Source organism: Mauremys mutica, unplaced genomic scaffold (assembly GCF_020497125.1).
Source record: "Mauremys mutica isolate MM-2020 ecotype Southern unplaced genomic scaffold, ASM2049712v1 Super-Scaffold_100036, whole genome shotgun sequence".
NCBI lineage: Eukaryota > Metazoa > Chordata > Testudines > Geoemydidae > Mauremys > Mauremys mutica.
The window spans coordinates 7,367,366-7,388,986 of record NW_025423256.1 but is presented as its reverse complement, the minus strand read 5'-3'; the positions used below and the strand labels follow the sequence as shown (position 1 = coordinate 7,388,986).

Sequence of the window (21,621 nt, the reverse complement as noted above, 5' to 3'; positions counted from 1 at the left end):
TATTTAAACATGTCTAACTGTAATAACTGCTGTTTAATGTCCTTGTGAGTTCTTGTTGGAATGGAAGGAGTGTCGTCGTCAACATCTTATGATACGAGTACAGGATCTGTTTTTCTCCAAATCCAGGAGAGAACACTTATTGAACACTTTTACCTCTTCTGCATTATTTTAGATAATTCTGCCATTTCCGTCTAGTAATTTATCACTACCATTGTTAGGATTAATATACTTTTCAAAACTTCCTTCTTATTTTCATTGATTGGTCATTGATTTCTGATAGCTTCCTCTGACGAGGCGGTTCTGGCGGGACCCAATTCAGGACCACTTGCTCAAACAGGGCAGTCACAGCCCTAGGCTGGGGTTTTTCCACCTCTAAGGCAAACCAAACCAGCCAGACAAAAAGGACTTCGGTTTCACCCCACTGGCTAACCACAAGTCACAAGAGTAATTTCCTTAGACACTCCAGTCTCCCAGTATCACCACCAGTGCCACCCGTCCCGGGGAGGAATGGTTATGAAAACCAACACCCCAATAAAAGAAAAAGGTTCTTTCGATTCCAAAGAATCAAGCCCCAGACTCAGGTCAATATACACATCAGATCTTACCCACAAATCACGCTGTTGCCAATCCTTTAGAATCTAAAATCTAAAGGTATATTCATAAAAAGAAAAAGGTAGAGATGAGAGCTAGAATTGGTTAAATGGAATCAATGACATACAGTAATGGCAAAGTTCTTAGTTCAGGCTTGTAGCAGTGATGGCATAAACTGCAGGTTCAAATCAAGTCTCTGGAGAACATCCCCCGCTGGGATGGGTCATCAGTCCCTTGTGTAGAGCTTCAGCATGTAGCAAAGTCCCTCCAAAGGTAGAAGCAGGATTGAAGATAAGATGGAGATGAGGCATCAGCCTTATATAGGCTTTTCCAGGTGTAAGAACCTCTTTGTCCTTACTGTGGAAAATTACAGCAAAATGGAGTCTGGGGTCACATGGGCCAGTCCCTGCATACTTTGCTGAGTCACAAGGCGTATCTGCCTTCTCTCCATGGGTCAGTTGTGTAGCTGATGGTCCTTAATGGGCCATCAAGCAGGCTAGGCAGAGCTAACACCAACTTGTCTGCGATGTCTCCCAGAAGCACAGCACCAGCTTGAAATACAGACAGTATAGAGCCAATATTCATAACTTCAACTACAAAATGATACATACATACAGACAGCATAATCATAACCAGCAACCCATAACCTGGTCTTAGACACCTCATATGACCCCCTTTACATCAGATTTGGTGCCACTACAGGACCTTGGTTGCAACCCATGTTCTATATGGTCCCAATTTATATCAATAACGTCACACTTCCCTTACCAATTTTCTATAATTCTGACCTTCTAACTCAGTTGTGAGCAACCTTTCAGAAGTCTTCATTTATTCACTCTAATTTAAGGTTTTGAGTGCCAGTAATACATTTTAACATTTTTAGAAGATCTTTCTCTGTCTATAATATATAACTAAACTATTGTTGTATGTAAAGTAAATAAGGCTTTTAAAATGTTTAAGAAACTTCATATAAAATTAAATTAAAATGCAGAGCCCCCCCGGACTGGTGGCCAGGACCCAGGCATTGTGAGTGCCACGGAAAATCAGCTTGCGTGCTGCCTTCAGCACCCGTGCCATAGGTTGCCTACCCCTGTTCTAACTAATATTCTTTACTACTGACTTCCCTTTTCTTTCTTATATTTTATTTGGAGAGTGTTTCCTACCAGGAAGCCATTAGTAGGGTCCAGAGCCAGCCCCATCTCCTATATCAAGCTCTGGCTAGTAGGTATGTGATAAATGTGAAGACCCTGCCTCTGTCTGTCAGCTGGGAGACACAAAGGTTCTCTCTTTCTACCCTCTGATGCCGCCTGGCTATTCTAGGTAAGGTGGGGTGGGACTGTGTTAACATGTGCCTCCCGGGGCTTCCATTTCCCTGGTGCTGCTGTTCCGTGAATAGTGGGGCTGTGAGTGGGGCAGCAGGTATTGAGTGTTGGACTCTTGCTCTTTCAGGGGCCGGTGACCTTCGAGGAGGTGGCTGTGTATTTCACCAAGGGGGAATGGGCACTACTGGACCCTGTTCAGAGAGCCCTCTACAGGGATGTCATGCAGGAGAACTCTGAGACGGTGACCTCGCTGGGTAAGCAGTCCTGTCCCCTGGGTTATTAGAAGCTGTGGGGTCTCTGAAGAACCTGAGTAGTAATAACTTTATACCTTTATTCGTCATACAAGTTTTGACAAGTTTCCTTGCCCCCCCTTTTTTGCCTTATCTCCCACCCACTAGTACCATTTTTGGACATGTGCCTTTTTGGTGCCGTCAATCATTTTAAAATTGCATTGAATGTATCCTTATTGGCTACATTCATAACTACATTAGCTTTCATGCCTTTTCCTCATTTTAAGAGGAAAATATGCTGCCTTTAGAATTCTAAATTGAGTAAATAGGTGTGTGACTCATGCATGGCTTGTGTGACAGTCAGATGAGCTCTTTTAGGAGAGCGTGTAATGTTACCATTCAGGATCCCATGGGTGAAGGGTTAAGCGAGCCGTGGGAGGGACGGAGACGGTGGGGGGGTAGTAGATATGCCAGGACATGGGGCGGGTATGTGCAGGGAAGCAGCAGGGAGGTAGGAGACTGTGAGAGACAAGGAGAAAATACAAGAAGTTCTCAAGTTGCCGGGAGGTGGTGCTGGCTGAGAGTAATGGGAAGAAGGGGAGGGAAGTGTGGGGGAAGGGCACCCAGGAAGTGGGCTGGGTGGGTCAGTGGGAGGGAGGAGAGGTTTGGGGATCTGGAGCTGTGGGGGATCCCAGACCTTTAACCCCGAATCCCTACCCATGCCTTGTTGCTTTAGAGCCTCCACTCCAGTTTTATTTCTGTTCAGTTTCACTTTATTATACATTTTTTTCCCCAAATATTATTCTTTTAACTCTTGACCTCCCTCTCCCACTCATTACCCCCCTCCTCACATAACCTCCCCATCTCCTATGCACAGCGACCCCGGCCACCGATCCTGAGTCCTTGCTGCATCTTCCCTCCCAGAGCATGGCCCCTACCCAGGCACAAATGGGCACTTCGTTGATGATGTGTCAGGGTGGTATAGTCTGTACAATTTTTACTCCTATAAGATTACATATTCCGAAGCCCTTCACACCAGTCGGGCTTATCTCTATACGCCAATACCGTCTGTTCCCCAGTGTTCCCTTCCTAGCTCTGATGCCGCAGAGCCTGGCCTGTGTCCCTGTTCCCGTTCGCCCCCTAACCAACATTCATGGGGCCTCATCTGGAGCACTGTGTCCAGTTTTGGGCCCAACACTATAAGAAGGATGTGGAAAAATTGGAAAGCATCCAGCGGGGGGCAACAAAAATGGTTAGGGGACTGGAACACATGACTTCTGAGGAGAGGCTGAGGGAACTGGGATTGTTTAGTCTGCAGAAGAGAAGAATGAGGGGGGATTTGATAGCTGTTTTCAACTATCTGAAAGGGGGCTCCAAAGAGGATGGATCTAGGGGTACGTCTTCACTACCCGCCAGATCGGCGGGTAGCAATCGATTTCTCGGAGTTCGATATATCGCGTCTCATCTAGACGCGATATATTGAACTCCGAACGCGCTCCTGTCGACTCCGGAACTCCACCACCGCGAACGGTGGTGGCGGAGTCGATGGGGGAGCCGCGGACGTCGATCCCGCGGCGTGAGGACAGGTAAGTAATTCGAACTAAGGTATTCGACTTCAGCTACGCTATTCGTGTAGCTGAAGTTGCGTACCTTAGATCGAACTCCCCCCCACCCCCCCCCAGTGTAGACCAGGCCTAGACTGTTTTCAGTGGTAGCAGATGACAGAATAAAGAGTAATGATTTCAAGTTGCAATGGGGGAGGTTTAGGTTGGATATTAGGAAACACTATTTCACTAGGAGGGTGGTGAAGGCCTGGGATGAGTTCCCCACGGAGGTGGTGGAATCTCCTTCCTTAGAGGTTTTTAAGATCAGGCTTGACAAAGCCTTGGCTGGGATGATTTAGTTGGGGAGTGATCCTGCTTTGAGCAGGGGTGGGACTAGATACCTCCTGAGGTCCCTTCCAACCCTGATATTCTATTATTCCAATTTCCTTCCTCCCTCCTGTTTGACCCCATTTATAGAGTAATATTCTCAGCTATACCTTAACCAGTAATTGTGCTGAAATTTAACTAACCAATTCTAACATATTGTGACATAATTCTCTAACCCAGGCGTCGGCCACCTTTCAGAAGTGGTGTGCTGAGTCTTCATTTATTCACTCTAATTTAAGATTTCATGTGCCAATAATACATTTTAACGTTTTTAGAAAGTCTCTTTCTATAAGTCTATAATACATAATTGAACTATTGTATGTAAAGTCAGTAAGGTTTTTAAAATGTTTAAGAAGCTTCATTTAAAATTAATTAAAAATGCAGAGCCTTCTGGACCGGTGGCCAGGACCTGGGCAGTGTGAGTGCCACTGAAAATCAGCTCGTGTGCCGCCATAGGTTGCCTACTCCTGCTCTAACCAATTATAAACCACTACCCTAATTAACTTACACCTGGCAACATTAATTATACAGGAGAGAGAAACAATTAGAGAACCAGACTGATTAACAATGTAAAAGTGGTGGCCATAAAGATAAAGCAATACAGAAATGAGGGTTTCACAACCACAACCATTGATAAGTGATTTCTTGCCAGACAGGCTGGTATCAAATTAAGGTTTCTTTAACCATCTTAAGATCCAGACAGGATCATCTTCCTAAGAGCCCAATAGCACCTTATTTCAGTGTGACTGGTTTGGGATGTGAGGATGTGACCCTTCACTTCCCAGCTTATGGCTGCCCCTGCTGCTTAGCCAAAGGCCTTAGCCTAAGAACAAGGCCTCAGGCTATCCTAGTGAGAGAAGGCCCAGACACAGGCAGACTGTGATTTTGATTCTTTGTTTTCATACTCCTGTAACTAGCTAAGTGATAAAAATACCCCTAAGTTCTTAAAGTCTAGGCTTTGCAGGCAGGCCTGAATATCTCTATTCTAACAGAGGGTTCTACCCCCTCCCCCATGCTGTGTCTGTCTTGTCTATTTAGACTGTAAATTCTTCAGAGCACGGGTCATCTACTATTCTGCATTTGTACTGTGCCTAGCACAACGGAGACACACTGTTAGTTGGTCCTTAGGCACTAAGGTAATGCGTATGATTAATAATAATAATAATAACTCTCCTGCCACTTGGAGCCAAGGAAGCTGGTCTTGGGATGTTACTGCTTAAAAATGATCTGAGCTTAAAACCATGGAATATTCTTTGTGACAAGTATCCCACAAATTCCACCGACCTCCCTTGTTTTCTTTGTCTGACATAGGGTTTCTAAATTCCAAACCTGATGTGGTCTCACAGCTGGAACGAGGGGAAGAGCCGTGGGTCCTGGACCTCCAGGGTTCTGAGAAAGAAGTGCTTCCAAGAGCTGCCTGCACAGGTGAGGACTTGGTTAAAGCAAGTCAAAAACTGTCCGTGAATACAGGAAACATTTGGGATGCCGCATAAAGACCTTGTGAGCTCTCCAAGTTCAGGATTGTTCCCTGCAGATGTGGAATAATTAGGCAGATGTCACTCATGGCTTCCCACCTATCCTGACTAACAACTGGCAGCAGATCCCTACCTGATCCCACTTTCCCCTGCATGTTCTGGTGAAATGCAGACCAAAACTGATCCCTTCCTCTCTTCTCTGGGGAAAATCAGCTCCTGATAGGTTTGATCTCTCCGGCACATATTTTGGTTTGTTCATCCCTTTTAAAATTCCTGTCTCTGAGATTTCCTTTTCTCAGGCACAGGGAGTGACCTATGTCTGGATTCTCTCTGTCTCCCATCAGGTGATAGGATGGTGCGTGAGAATGAGGAGCAGAAACCCCAGCAGGAAGATGTTGAGCAAGGAGCACCACATGGGACGTTATCAGGAAGACCCAAAGGGAATGTTTCCAGGAGTTGTGCACTCCGAGAAACAGTAAAAGCCTCTGAGACTCAGCAGAGGCCAGGGGAGAACTTCAGTAGCCTCTCAGACCTTATTACACATGAGAGAATCAACTTGGAAGAGACAAACTACACAGGCCACGAGTGCGGTAAAAGCTTCACTCAGCGCTCAAACCTTATCACACATCAGAGAATCCACACAGGGGAGACGCCCTACATGTGCTCTGAGTGCGGGAAAAGCTTCAGTCAGCGCTCAAACCTTATCAGACATCAGAGAACCCACACGGGGGAGACGCCCTACACATGCGCTGAGTGCGGGAAAAGCTTCAGTCGGCGCTCAAACCTTATCACACATCAGAGAATCCACACAGGGGAGACACCGTACACGTGCGCTGAGTGCGGGAAAAGCTTCAGTCGGCGCTCAAAACTTATTACACATCAGAGAATCCACACAGGGGAGACGCCCTACACGTGCGCTGAGTGCGGGAAAAGCTTCAGTCGGCGCTCAGTCCTTATCAGACATAAGAGAATCCACACAGGGGAGACACCGTACACGTGCGCTGAGTGCGGGAAAAGCTTCAGTCGGCGCTCAAACCTTATCACACATCAGAGAATCCACACAGGGGAGACACCCTACACGTGCGCTGAGTGCGGGAAAAGCTTCAGTCAGCGCTCACACCTTATCAGACATCAGAGAATCCACACAGGGGAGACACCCTACATGTGCGCTGAGTGCGGGAAAAGCTTCAGTCGGCGCTCACACCTTATCAGACATCAGAGAATCCACACATGAGAGATACCCTACACATTCTCTGAGTGCGGGAAAAGTTTCATTGAGCACTCAGACTTTGTCAGACATCGTAGAATCCACAGTGGAGAGAGACCCTACACATGCTCTGCATTTGGGAAAAGCTTCAGTCAGATGTCATTCCCTATTAGAGATCAGAAAATCCAAATCGGAGAGAACTGTAAGAAATGCCTTTGTTGGGGCTTCCCAAAGATTTGTTTTTTAAAAAATCACATTTGCTAATTCCAATATAGTGATCTTTGCACCATCTTCACTGTGGTCTCTCAGCTCTGCCAGATGAGTTGCCTGCTTCTGCCTTTTGCAGCTCACCCGTCTTTGGGGTCAGTCCTGTGATCTTTTCTATCCGCTCCTTTCCTTTTGACTTGTAGGAGCGTGTGTCCCTCCAGCCAGGAATTTCATCAGCTTTATGTGGGGGAGAGAGGGTTGATGCCAAAAAGCTACCCTGAGGCAAAAGTTACCTGTGCCTTACATCCACTAGGACTGTACATGGAATTGGGTGCTCAAGTTAGTGATTTTGGTGTAAAAAGACAATTATAGCTGTAGAGCAGAAGAAGCCGAGGGAGTGAACCTAACAGACAATGATCAAGTGATCTCTCTCCTGCCATCCATCTCCATCCTCTGACAAACAGAGGCTAGGGACACCATTCCTTTCCCATCCTGGCTAATAGCCATTAATGGACTTAACCTCCATGAATTTATCCAGTTTTCTTTTAAACCCTGTTATAGTCCTAGCCTTCACAACCTCTTCAGGCAAGGAGTTCCACAAGTTGACTGTGCGCTGTGTGAAGAAGAACTTCCTTTTATTTGTTTTAAACCAGCTGCCTATTAATTTCATTTGGTGGCCCCTAGTTCTTGTATTATGGGAGTAAGTAAATAACTTTTCCTTATCTACTTTCTCCACATCACTCATGATTTTATATACCTCTATCATATTCCCTCTTAGTCTCCTCTTTTCCAAGCTGAAAAGCCCTAGCCTCTTTAATCTCTCCTCATATGGGACCCGTTCCAAACCCCTAATCATTTTAATTGCCCTTCTCTGAACCTTTTCTAATGCCAGTATATCTTTTTTGAGATGAGGAGACCACATCTGTACATAGAATTCAAGATGTGGGCATACCATGGAGTTATATAAGGGTAATAATATAGTCAGTCTTATTCTCTATTCCTTTTTTAATGATTCCTAACATCCTGTTTGCTTTTTTGACCGCCTCTGCACACTGCGTGGACATCTTCAGAGAACTATCCACAATGACTCCAAAATCTTTTTCCTGATTTGTTGTAGCTAAATTAGTCCCCATCATATTTTATGTATAATTGGAGTTATTTTTTCCAATATGCATTACTTTACATTTATTCACATTAAATTTCATTTTCCATTTTGTTGCCCAATCACTTAGTTTTGTGAGATTTTTTTTAAGTTCTTCACAATCTGCTTTGGTCTTAACTATCTTGAGCAGTTTAGTATCATCTGCAAACTCACTGTTTACCCCTTTCTCCAAATCATTTATGAATAAGGTGAATAGGATTGGTCCGAGGACTGACCCTTGGGGAACACCACTAGTTACCCCTCTCCATTCTGAGAATTTACCATTAATTCCTACCCTTTGTTCCCTATCTTTTAACCAGTTCTCAATCCTTGAAAGGACCTTCCCTTTTATCCCATCACAACTTAATTTATGTAAGAGCCTTTGGCGAGGGACCTTGTCAAAGGCTTTCTGGAAATCTAAGTACACTATGTCCACTGAATCCCCCTTGTCTACATGTTTGTTGATCCCATCAAAGAACTCTAATAGATTAGTAAGACATGATTTCCCTTTACAGAAACCGTGTTGACTTTTGCCCAACAATTTATGTTCTTCTATGTGTCTGACAATTTTATTCTTTACTATTGTTTCAACTAATTTGCCCGGTACCGATGTTAGACTTACTGGTCTGTAATTGCCGGGATCACCTCTAGAGCCCTTTTTAAATATTGGCGTTACATTAGCTAACTTCCAGTCATTGGGTACCGAAGTCGATTCAAAGGACAGGTTACAAACCATAGTTAATAGTTCCGCAACTTCACATTTGAGTTCTTTCAGAACTCTTGGGTGAATGCCATCTGGTCCTGGTGACTTGTTAATGTTGAGTTTATCAATTAATTCCAAAACCTCCTCTAGTGACACTTCAGTCTGTGACAGTTCCTCAGATTTGTCACCTACAATTTGGCAATGTTTATGCTCCTTTCTAGGATTTGACTTCCACTTTTTAAAGGAAGTCTTTTTGTCTCTCACTGCTTCTTTTACATGGTTGTTAAGCCCCGGTGAGTCTTTTTTAGTTCTTTTACTGTGTTTCTTAAATTGGGGTATACATTTAAGTTGGGCCTCTATTATGGTGTCGTTAAAGTGTCCATGCAGCTTAAAGGAATTTCACTTTAGTCACTGTACCTTTTAATTTCTGTTTAACTAACCCCCTCATATTTGTATAGTTCTCCTTTTTTGAAATCAAATGCCACAGTGTTGGGCTGTTGAGATGTTCTTCCCACCACAGTGTGGAAGCCAGTAAATAATTAACAAGGATTTGAAGAGATCTTAATGAATGTTAGTTAGCAAGAGTCAGGCCATACTGTAACCTTAATGACGTAAGACTTGTAGGAGCAAAGATAGTGCGAGGCGACAGGACAGGAACTGTGTACAAAGTTATTATGACCTTGCAATCACTAACCAAAATGCAGGCTTGCTTTTCTTAGGATTGAGACAAATAAGATAAGCCTTTTTGCTATGTATAAACAAAATGTAGTTGTTGCTTTTTACTGTCTGTATTATTGCTAGAAATTGTCTGTAAAAGGTATAAAGGCTTGCTGTAATTTTTTACCAGTGGAGAGACCTGTCCAGGACCCTGTGTCCTATGGCACTCTCTCCCTCCATGGTAATTACTGGAGAAATAATAAAGTATTTGATTTTGCTGCATCCAAACAAAAAGTGAGAACTGAGTTTTTCTTCGACAATTTGGGGGCTCGTCCGGAATGGCAACGCCCATGGACCCACAGACAACTACTACGGATCATTCCCCTTCGAACCCCATGGCGCCACATGAGAGGTATGAGACCTTTTGAAATCTCTATTGGGGAATCGGAGGAGGACTTTCCGTGAGGACGTCTGTCTCTCTGTTGGGCTCACGCCATCTGAACTTATTGACTGTGCAGCAGGATCAGATGCAAAGTGGTATTGGGGAGAGGCCCCAATAAGGTTAGTTTATAGCAGTACAGGGAACTGCTGAGTTGGCCAAGGAAATGCATAAGGTAATGCATAAGGTAATGCATAGGTAAATGCATTAGAATGCACCGGTGCTGAGGGGTTTTTACCGCCTCAAGAGGGGTTGTCATACCGCCTCATGGTATTGGTCCGGACCAGGTAAAGATGCATCATGGTTTAAAAAAAAAAAAAAAAAAGATAAAAAGGTTGAAAAAAGGTTAAAAAGAACAAGAAAAAGGAAGAAAAGGAGGCCTTGGTGTGTGTGTGTGTACACCAGTGTGAGTGGCTGTTACCGGGCTAGCCCGGTAACTAGTGGATCTTTAGGAGATCCGACCCACGGTGGGCTGACTCAGCCTGGCATAGTCCGGCGAGGAAGCTGCCTGGGTCTAGGAGTGTGTGAACCCATCTTCCCTCCCCTTTCCTTGTGAGTCTCTCCTGTGTGAGTGGAAAATGGGTAAGGGACTGTCTAAATATTCCACCTCACCCCCTAAGGGTACCCCAGCATATTACATGTACGTACATTATGGTCCTAAAACCTGCAGGTATTTAAATGATTGGAATCTGTATACGCGTGAAAATTCATTTAAACAATGCCCATTAGAAGGTACCTTCAATCTAGATAAGATCATATATCTCAGTGGAGCTTTAATCACAGAGAAAAACCTCTGACACAGTGTGAGCAATTTGTCTAGGAACGGGTTAATTTGAAATTCGGCTTAGCCCTGAGATAAAGGAGAAGTTGTTTTGTCTTCAAGGTCATGAATTAGTGCGGACTATGCTAAGTGCTAAGTAAAACTGCTTCAGCCCCAGCTGGTTGTGGAAAATAAAAAAAAAGGCAAACCAAAAAGCAGTATAAGTTACAAAACTGAGATTGCATTTGCAAAGCTTAACGGTTCAGTGAGATCCAACAGTTTTTGCAACCCTGAAGCCGGACAGGCAGCTGACCTGAACTGGAATCTCTGAAAGAGACGCCACAGGATTCCAGGGTGTAAAGGAACAGCCATCCCAAGAGTGGAAGCATGTTGGAAATGCTGGACATGCTGTATACAGGATAATCTCCCGTCCACCTATTTCCCTTCTCTGAACATTATACACAGACATGCCAGTCTGGATATGTGTAAGTATTACAGTGGCTTAAGGCTTGGGGCATTCATATTTTTCCTGAGTGATGTGGGAGTGTTCCCAATACTCTCCATTGTTGTTTTATTATTTTTAATGAAGCTTTAAAATTTGCTTATATGCTCTGTCAGTCTGATCACCTTACATAAGGGATAATTGGTAACAGAAATTTGTCACAGTTTGGTGAGCAATAGAGAATTGGGAAGCCCTGTAGAATTTACACCATCTGTCTGTTTTACCCTTGTTATTTTGTGTTTGCTTTGTTTGGTATTGTTGGTATTATATGATAAGGATTGCATGATTATAGGTGAGCTCTAATAGAATAAGGAAACACTATTTGGTTTTGGTGCACTATTTAGCTTTGGCTCTGTTTTGTTTAACCGGTTACTGATGTTTTTCTGCTCTGTTCATTTGGGCGTTAGGTGTGTGAGCGGAACTGAACTTCTCGTTCGTAATTCCTCAGGGTGGAAGCCATGTGGGCGATGAAGCTCTGAGGTTGTCCTGAGATTTTACAGTCCCGCGCCCCCCCCCCATAGCGGACAATATAATAGCAGTAGAAAAATTTGGCTTAGACTGTAATTTTCTTTGTTTTTTGTGTAATTTTCTTTTCTGTTTAAGTGTCAGCAGACAAATGGGTGGGTCTCTGGGTAGACCCCAAAGGGGTTTGGATTATGTGTTAAGTGAATGGCCATGTATTTTTGCCCAGGTGGCAAGCCTTACTAGGGAGGACTTGGGTAGTCTTGTGAGTAGAAATGTTTTGGGGAAAAGACCAGAAGGGAGGGGCTAGTTGAGGAGCTCTCCCTCCTAGCTGAGAACTGGTTGTGGAACAAGCTTGTGTCCATGGACGGGACGATTCAGTGAGGAAAAAAGGATCGGGCCCAAGCGGGAAGGCAACAGACAGAGAGATTGGAAAACAGGTTGGAAACTTTTGAGGGTGTAGTGGAAAGAAGGAGTAAGTGAATATAAGCATGAGGATTTCAAATACTCAGAAGGATATTTGGAATGGTGATTTGCATTGGTAAAGTGGCTGTTGGAAGGAAAAAAAGCAATTGATTTTTAAGGGAAAATGAAAAATTGACTCTGTGTTTGCTGGGGGGAACAGCACTTGAACTTTGTGAAAAAGCTAAAGAGAACAGTTTTTTGGTGTCTTTGACATGTTTGTGAATGAATTCAGGCAAAGAAATTATTAGATTGCACTCATTTGGCTATGAATGATTTTGTTAAATCAGTTGAAGACTGTATACAGTGCTATGTAATGAAAATTTTATTAGGCTCTACAGGCACTATAAGTGGTGATGTTTTCTTTCAGTGTTTAAAAGCAGGAGTTAAAAAATAAAAACAAGCCGGAGAGCATCTGTGTTAATGCAAATTAACTAACTGATAAGGTAGAGGCCGCTGAACCAGGGCTGTCTAAGAAGCACATACGAGAAAATATGGGGTAATTCCTCTGTTTTGCCTAGAATCAACAAGAGTATTTGTATATTTTAAGTATTTAACTGCCCCGAAGGGGTGGACCTCTGTTTTTGTCTTTCAGATAATCAAAGAACATTAATGCCAGCTGCACAGCATTCAACGTACTATGATTTACTGGCAGTCACGATTATGTTGTGTGTTCTATGTTCTGTTTTGTGGTGTTTTGCCAAAAGTTGTTGTGTTTAATATTTTCATGAGATGGTCTGATTTGACATCAAGCGAAAATGTTGCATTGCAATGCAGATACTTGTTTTGTTCAGCTTAGAATACAAAGTGTTTGGTTACATCAGAAATTGTGATATACTAAAGTCTAATACATTTCCTTAAGTAAAGGAAAGAAACTACATTGGCCAGATCTTTTAATTGAGAATTGTTGTTAAAATTTGCATACTGACAGTCTTTGGAAGCAAGGACATGAAAAGTTAACCCACTCCCCATATTGTACGAGGGATCCTTCTGGCTACCTCAGACTTTTAGCCAGAGGGCTGGGGATGGTGGATAGCTATTGGACTAGAAGTTATATTAAGTGAACTTCTCAAAGTGGGTGTGCTTGTCCTGGCTTGTTCTTCCAAAGTTCTGTAATAAGGTTATTTTAGTGAAAGGGTATATGTGGCATACATTGAATGATAATACTTCTGTACTGTATAACGGTACTGTTTATGTGTTCATGGTATGAAAAAGGTGTATAATTGAAGAGTAAAAGTTTCCTTTGTAGGTTAAATGAAGAAAAACAAACAAAAAAAAAGCCAAGTAGAGAATGGCTAACATGCGCTGGCCCCAGTCAAGGACACCGCTTGGCTGCTTACCAAGGGAAGGGGTGGGGGAATGGTTGTTGCAGTTACACGAGATTGGTGTGCAGCGGCCAGCCCACTCTCCTCCTTGGGGACCTTTTGTAAATATTCAGATTGATTTTATTTAAATGTCTACATGTTGTGGTTATGAATATGTATTAGTTTTAGTTGATGTATTTACCACTTGGGTTGAAGCTTTTCCCTGCAGGACAGTAGATGTCTTTGCTTACAGATTTTGTACCACGTTTTGGCATCCCTGTGACTATCAACAGTGGTCGTGGAACTCACTTTACTGGACAGATTGTAAAGGAGTTATGTGCAACTCACTGCCCTCACCACCCAGAATCTGCTGGGACAGTGGAACGCCAGAACGGGATTTTAAAGAATAAAGTGGCCAGATGCCCTTCCTTTGACACTGATGTGTATGAGAACCATTCCCAATCGAACGACTGGACTTAGCCCTCCTGAAATTTGACAGAACACCCAATGCTGACTACCAACTGCACCCCCACTAACCCCAGCTCAGATGGACGTTCATTTGCTGGATAACATAATGCTTAAATATTGTCAGGCACTAATGAAATGTGTTAAGTCTTTTTATACACAGGTGATGGAAGCACTACCAAAGGATCCTGTGCAACCTTGCCACTCGTTGGAACCAGGAGCCTGGGTCTACATAAAGATCCATTAGCGAAAGACTGCCTTGGCTCCATGCTGGAAAGGCCCTTTCCAAGTCCTGCTGACTACCAACACCGTTGTGCAGTGCCACAGACTGACTGCTTGGACCCAGGATTTTCACTGCACAAAGACCCCTCCACATCAGGAGAATTTTCCTATTGATGATTAGCCTATTCTTTCTTCTAGTTCTACTGTGCTTCTGGACAGCAGGGAAAAAGCTCCCTTGACCACTGACAGACCAACTGTGCCTTTAGACTTTTCTAGAAAAGAGCACAGCTATTACAGGGTGATATGTGCTGGAAACCTCTCCCCTGTAGGATGCTAAACCTCGATTGTTTTGAGAAAGAAGAAGACACACTCACTCCACTGACATTGCCAAAGTCCAGGAATTCCTGACTGAAAAGGACATTGAGAACTGACCCTGGTGAAGAAACAAAGAATTGTACACTGGCAGGAGGAAATTTGTGGGACCCATGCTTGGGACTGTGGTATTAATTGGATTTTGGGGTTTATTCTACAGGCTGCGCCCTGTGTTCTGGATAAATCCTTCAGTATGTATTGCCCTCCCTAATTGGATTTTACCTGACATTGCCCTTATCCAGTTTTCTACATACCCAGATTGCTCACAAGGGGCTACCATTAGATTAGCACAACAAAAAGGCCTGGGTTATTTCCTCTGGACAAAAAGGGAATTGACCAGATCCCTGTGGGCTGGGTTATTTCATCTGGCCGATAGTGTAGTAGCCATTTGGACTACTCTTCCAGGCCAAGAACGTGATAAGAAATTGGGGCAACTAGAAAAGGCCACTAGTCTTATTTTTGAAGCTCAGCTATCTTCAGTACAGGCTGGAGTTGCTGAGTTACATGTAATTTCCACCCTTAGTTCTATGACCCAGAAGGAGACTGACAGAGATGGTATTGAATATCACTGAGGCTGGGAAGGCATTGCAGTGGGATCTGGACCAGACTTGGCCCACTGCCCTTCCAGACACGTCAGGAGTACCATCTGATCTGTGGTCATGCAGACATACTTGGACACTTTCTGGATGGAAGTGTGGACATTCACAGTGCTCCTTCCAAGCATATGGACCGGTTAGGGTGGGTGTGGGCTCCCACATACCGAATCCTGCTGGGTCCATGGGGAGGATGCCTGTGGGACTGTAATTGTTTACCGAGACATCTGGGGAAATTAGACCACCTGGTATCTCCAACTGATTTCTAGACAGTACCCCTAGAATGACACCTGACATTTTGGATAAGAATAGAGAGTCAATGGACATTTTGGCCGTTAGAACCACCACAGCTCAGTGTATCTATAAACTGAAGCTAGGGGAAGTTGTCACTGTTTATGACAATATTTGTTGAGAGGGTGGAGGTCAAGGAACTACCCTGACGGGACACCCATTTTTTTTCAACCTAATGATAGCTGTGTGTGCGTTAATGCCACCACTTTACAAGATATACATATTGATCTTACCACTGCTGCAGGCAATTATATCATTTACTGGCCTGCAGATAGAATGCAGATAGAATATTGTAAGTAGCTCTTGGATTTTAGGTATATTTTGATTGGACTAGAATAATGCCTGATCAGTTTCAAAATTTGCTTTCATTGTTACCAAAGGTTCAAAGAATCTCTGAATTGCAAGGGCAAATTCCCATGCTTTAGAATATATATCAAGATGGAAGGAATGCCTATCATACAGCTTATAGAGTGTTTACTTTATGTACTAGGTATGATGTTTTGTGCTTTGTGTTCGCAATTGTACAACAGCCCCATTATATTATTCCTATGGGATTGTTATTGTTTGTAATGTTGTTAGTTAATTTAGGATTATATTATTGTTGTTGTTGTTGTAAATATTGTAAGAATAGCAATACCTTTTATGTTCATGCTAATTATGCATTGTCATTACGTCCCCTGACGGTTGACATGTTTGCTGTAGAATCTGAGGTCCATGGTTTCATGCGAATTGAGATTTGAAATTGTTTGTTGTACTAGAAGTACAAAAGGGGGGAGTGTGGAAGCCAGTAAATAATTAACAAGGATTTGAAGAGATCTTAATGAATGTTAGTTAGCAAGAGTCAGGCCATACTGTAACCTTAATGACGTAAGACTTGTAGGAGCAAAGATAGTGCGAGGCGACAGGACAGGAACTGTGTACAAAGTTATTATGACCTTGCAATCACTAACCAAAATGCAGGCTTGCTTTTCTTAGGATTGAGACAAATAAGATAAGCCTTTTTGCTATGTATAAACAAAATGTAGTTGTTGCTTTTTACTGTCTGTATTATTGCTAGAAATTGTCTGTAAAAGGTATAAAGGCTTGCTGTAATTTTTTACCAGTGGAGAGACCTGTCCAGGACCCTGTGTCCTATGGCACTCTCTCCCTCCATGGTAATTACTGGAGAAATAATAAAGTATTTGATTTTGCTGCATCCAAACAAAAAGTGAGAACTGAGTTTTTCTTCGACAACAGGGATGTTAAATGTTATTATATTATGCCGTTTATTTCGAGCAACTGCAGTTATTCGGGAGAGTACAGACAGGCAGAGTTTCCCCTCCCGAGGTAGGTCTCGGTTAGATAAACAATTAAGGCAAGCATTTATACCTCTTGCGACATACACTGAGGAGCAACAACTGCATTTTGTTTGTACATATTCCTTTCTGATAGCTTACTTCTCTCAGCAATTTCTGCTACAATCTGCATTCTATTCTTATCTAACACAAGGTCGAAAACCAGCATCTCTTACAGTTCTTTTCTGCTCGCCCACGCCCTGCTTGGAAGTCTCCCGTTATTAGCTGTTAGTTAGCCTGGTAAATATCAAGTCCCTGAGAAAACACAGTTATACGAAGCAAAACAAAATCACAAACAGAAATGTCATTGGAAATTCAAAAATTAAAAAGGAAAATGCAATTCCCATCACTTCATTGTATCTGGGCCATTCCTGTATCGAGAGTACCCGCTAAGGGCCCTGTGTGCTTATGGGAAACCTGGAGGAACTCATAGCAGAGCCTGCACATGAAACTCAACTGCTCCCAGGTGCCACAGTAAAACCCTTCCCCTGCTCTGATATTGATGATTTTATGAAAATATGCTAATGAGTGTGAATATAATGTAACTGGAACATGCTTCATGCAAAAGGTCTCTTGTGCAGTATCATTACAAAGCTTATTATCTACTGTGTGTGTTCAGCCTATTTGTATGAACCGATCTTTCCTGTATCTGAAGCTAGAAATATGAACTATAACTCTGAGGTCCTGTTGTAATGATGCAAAGTGTGGGCCATTATTAGTGGTTTGGACTCTTGATGGCTCCCATTAACCAGGACAATTGACTGGAGATGACTCTGTCCTGCACCATCTGTGAGTCAGGCCAGGAATAATGAAGGCTTGGGGTCTCACAGGGCATGTGACCATGTCACCTGGTACAGGAATCCATCTTAAACCTGGGGCTTTTCCCCAGGAGAGAGACAAAAGATTCCTGCCTTGTACCAAAGCTGTTTAAGGGGGTGGAACAGAAAGAAAGGTGGCTGCAGTCATGAGAAATCCCCTAGCTACCACCTGAGCTGGAACAAGGACTATACCAGGTGAAAAGATTGGGCCCAGACAAGAAATAAGTCTAGTCTGCAAAAGAAGCTTATTGGAAGATCTCTGAGGGTGAGATTTTATCTGTATTGAGTTTCATACTGTATTAGTCTTAGACTTGCATGTTTTTGTTTTATTTTGCTCTATGGAGAATACAAACTCCACAGAGAAGGAAAAGTTAATGCCTTAGAAAAATCTGTGTGTGTTAGAGTGTCTAGGAGCCACTCTCCTATAGCTTCTTTTGTCTGATTTCCTTTAGAAAATCTGAAGCAGGGAGCAGAAAACCATTGTCTTTTCTGAGGTGTGAGCTCAGGACCTACTGAGTATGAGACTGACATGCTGCCAACTATGCTAAGAAGGCCCAGGAAAATGTTTAGGCTCAGTGCATATAGGATCCTCCTACAGCAGTGACTGGAGCAGGGAAGGAACTGGAAGAAGCAGAGAGATCTGGTGCCCACAGAGCTGTCCTGGCCTCTTTCTCAGCAGCAAAGAAATCAATTTGCCCTTCCAGTGAACAATCTGCTGGAACTAATGGCAGCACAGGGGGGATGTTTCTAAAGTATGCACCCACCTCTACATTTTAGAACTTACTCTCCTTTTTCTAGTATAGCACTTTGTATATGAATTAGGCAAAACAAACTACACAGGTAAGAGAAACAAGGGCTTGAGAGAAAGCTTGAACTCATAACCCCAACAGGTGGCCCCTCTGCACTAACCCGTTGCACCCCTGAAGATGTTTTTTAAACACATTTGGGAAGCAGGCAGTTATCAGTCTCTGTGGTTCACACCTTTGCCTGGTAATTGAAAGGCTGCTGGTTCAAACTTATTTCAAGATGCGGCTTTTCAGCGATGAGACTCCAGTACATTTTAACAGGAAGAAAATCTCCTCTATTCTGGCTTTGCCCCATTTGACTCCTTCTGCCCATCTTCTCCCCCTCCCCCAGTCTCTTTCCTTCCCCACTGGGGCCATGCAGAGAGGAGCCCCAGTCAGTCTCTGTCACAGAGTCTGTATCCCATAAAGGGAGGGAGGGAGGGTTTACTTTAAAACACTGATAATGGGGAGTGGTGTGCGTGGTTAGGGGGAGAAAGGATGGAGAACTAACAGTGGGGCACAGAGAGATTCCCCCAGATTTGGGAATTTCCCCTGCTGCCCCCCATCAGCCAGCTGTGAGAAGAACAACTGTGGTGGTGGTGGGGTCTCCACATGCTGCCCCTGCCCCAACTGCCAGCTGTGGCAATGGGAGCTGCAGGGGTGGAGTCTGCGGGCAGCGGTGCACAGAGACGCCCGAGGCCCTCCCGCTTATGGGCTGCTGCCAGAGGTGGGTGCACGTTGCTTTTGGGAGATGCCAGAGGTAAATACTGCACCCCTCACCCTCTCCTGCACCCAGAACCCCCTGCCCCAGCCCAGACCCCACAGCTGCACCCAAACTCCCTCCAAGAGCCTGCCCCCCACACCCACTCCTGCACCCCAACCCTCTGACTGAGCCCAGACCCTGCACCCAAACTCTCCCAGCGCCCAACCCCTCTCCCTCCCACACCCAAACTCCTTCCCAGAGCCTTACACAGGTGTGTGGGGCAGGACTTGGTCCCATTCTGGGCACCACCAAAAATTATACAAACCTCCTGCCCCTGTCCTGCCCAACCTTCTGCTGATGCACCTCAGCCCACACCCGTGCAGGGTTTGAAGCTTTTGTTGCTTAAATTCCAGGACACGGAGGGATTTCAGCTCCCCTTTGCCCAGAGGGAACCTTCACCCCACTCCTAACCAGGTTCTTGTCCATGGGATCACTGTAGGGGGGCTGGGTCCCTCGGTGTCTTTTCTCTCTCTAGGACAGGCCAGGGTGCAATAACTGGGGGCATCTGAGCACCCAGGACCTTCTGTGGGGCTGCCATTCCCCTTCCCCTTCTGTGGTCCCATCTGCCATTGACTCCAGCCTTTTTTCTATCCATCGTCAGCACCATCCCAAGCCAGCAGCACTCGCCTCAAAAAGACAGAGTCCAGTGGCACCTTACAGACTAACAGACGTATTGGAGCACAAGCTTCCGTGGGTGAATCCCACTTCGTCAGGTGAATGTAGTGGAAATTTGCAGGGGCAGGTATAAGTATGCAGGCAAGAACCAGTCTAGAGATAACGAGGTTAGTTCAATCAGGGAGGATGAGACCCTCTTCTAGCAGTTGAGATGTGATCACCAAGGGAGGAGAAACTGCTTTTGTAGTTGGCTAGCCAGGCACAGAATTCCCACTCCATTCATCTGACGAAGTGGGGATTCACCCACGAAAGCTCATGCTCCAATACGTCTGTTAGTCTAGAAGGTGCCACAGGACTCTGTCGCCTTTTACAGATCCAGACTAACACGGCTTCCCCTCTGATGCTTGCATCCGAAGAAGTGGGTATTCACCCACGAAAGCTCATGCTGCAAAACGTCTGTTAGTCTATAAGGTGCCACAGGATTCTTTGCTGCTTCTACAGAACCAGACTAACACGGCTACCCCTCTGATATCTGATACTCAAAAAGACAGTGTCCCCTGCTGGGAGTAAATCACTGACCTCTCTCCTCCCTGAGCACTGACTGCCCCTCTGTTTCCTTGCCTCTCAGTCTGTGCAGATGGGACTTTTCCCTCCAGTGCTGGAGGATTCGCCCTTCTCATCTACCATTGTCCCAAGCAGACAGTGGGTAGGAATCTTAAATGTACCGAGGTGACTTAGGAGCAGAACCCACCCCCAGACCTTCCATGCAATTGTCACTTGCCCCTCACTGAGCAGGACTGAAACTGGTGCAGGGAGACTGGTGGACCACATCCCCTCTGGGCATGAGCAAAGCAGCAGGATGAAAAAAATGATCATGGAGATGCTGGGGATTGAACCCAGGGCCTCGTACATGCAAAGCATGTGCTCAGCCACTGAGCTACATCCCCTAGCAGGTTGTGTTTGCTATGGGTTACACTCAGAGCCCTCCTGTTTCCAGAGCATCCAGTGACCTATAAGCTTCACGAGAAGCCCGTTCCCCTCTCTGAGGACCAATCCTGCTCTCCTGGAGGTGACTTGTTCATAGGGGTCACTTTTCAGCAGGGCCAGATTCTATGTGTGGGGCAGAGAGAGTGGGTGCCCTGGTCTCAGGGTGCAGAGATACACTCAGCCCTCTCCCCTGTATTGGGTTGGGGGTGCGGCAATCCCCTGCTGCAAGGTCATGGTGGGGGATGCTGTGAGCAGCTCAACACCTCACCCTGGTGGCAGCAGTGGTGTGGGAAGCTCCAGGTATTTCTAAGATCTGCTATTTCCACCTGCCTGTGAAGTCCAGCTTTCCCCAGCACATTCACTGCGGTGCAATTGGGTCACTGTTTCCATGGCTGAACAGCAAAGAATGGCTCCCAGTTTCCTTTCTATTGCCAGCAGGATTAGCCTGTGTCAGTGCTTAATGAGGTGGATCTTGTTGTAGATTGTTATTTGTTCCCCACCTTGACAATTCACACAGTCCCTTTCCCAGGCAGATTCCCAGCACCTCAGTGATCCTGGTAGCAAGGTTGGGTCCTGAGATTTTCAGGGTTCTTTTCCCCTCCACCTGGAGTGAACTCAGCTTTTTCCCCATCCCAGACAATCCATGAAATAACAACAGGGGCATAAAGAAAGAGGGGAGGGAACATCTCACGGCCAGGGCTGGATGTGCCCAGAGCCCCCTGCTTGTCCATTGTTTCCATGGAATTTGGCCCCCTGCTTTGCACAAGGGACAGAGAAAGATCTTGCTGTTCCTGTGTCGGCAAAGAAAATTGTGCTTCTGTATGAAAGAGAGGCGGGAAATGGCCCCATGATGGATTAAGGATTAAGAGCAAAGGACAATGATGGGAAGGCTCACAATTGACTCAGTAGTTGCATACAAAGGTGCAGGTTTGGCAGTTACACTGGGAAATTCAGGCTCAGGTTGGCCACCCCCTAGGTATAGA

At 44.7% G+C, this 21,621-nt stretch overlaps 1 non-coding gene across 1 annotated transcript; it reads right to left on the bottom strand.

Annotated features, from left to right (window-relative positions):
* Positions 1-20,526: 20,526 nt before the first annotated feature.
* Positions 20,527-20,598, bottom strand: TRNAA-UGC. Its single transcript has one exon. It is a non-coding gene; the product is annotated as a tRNA-Ala (tRNA).
* Between the last annotated feature and the right edge of the window lie 1,023 nt (positions 20,599-21,621).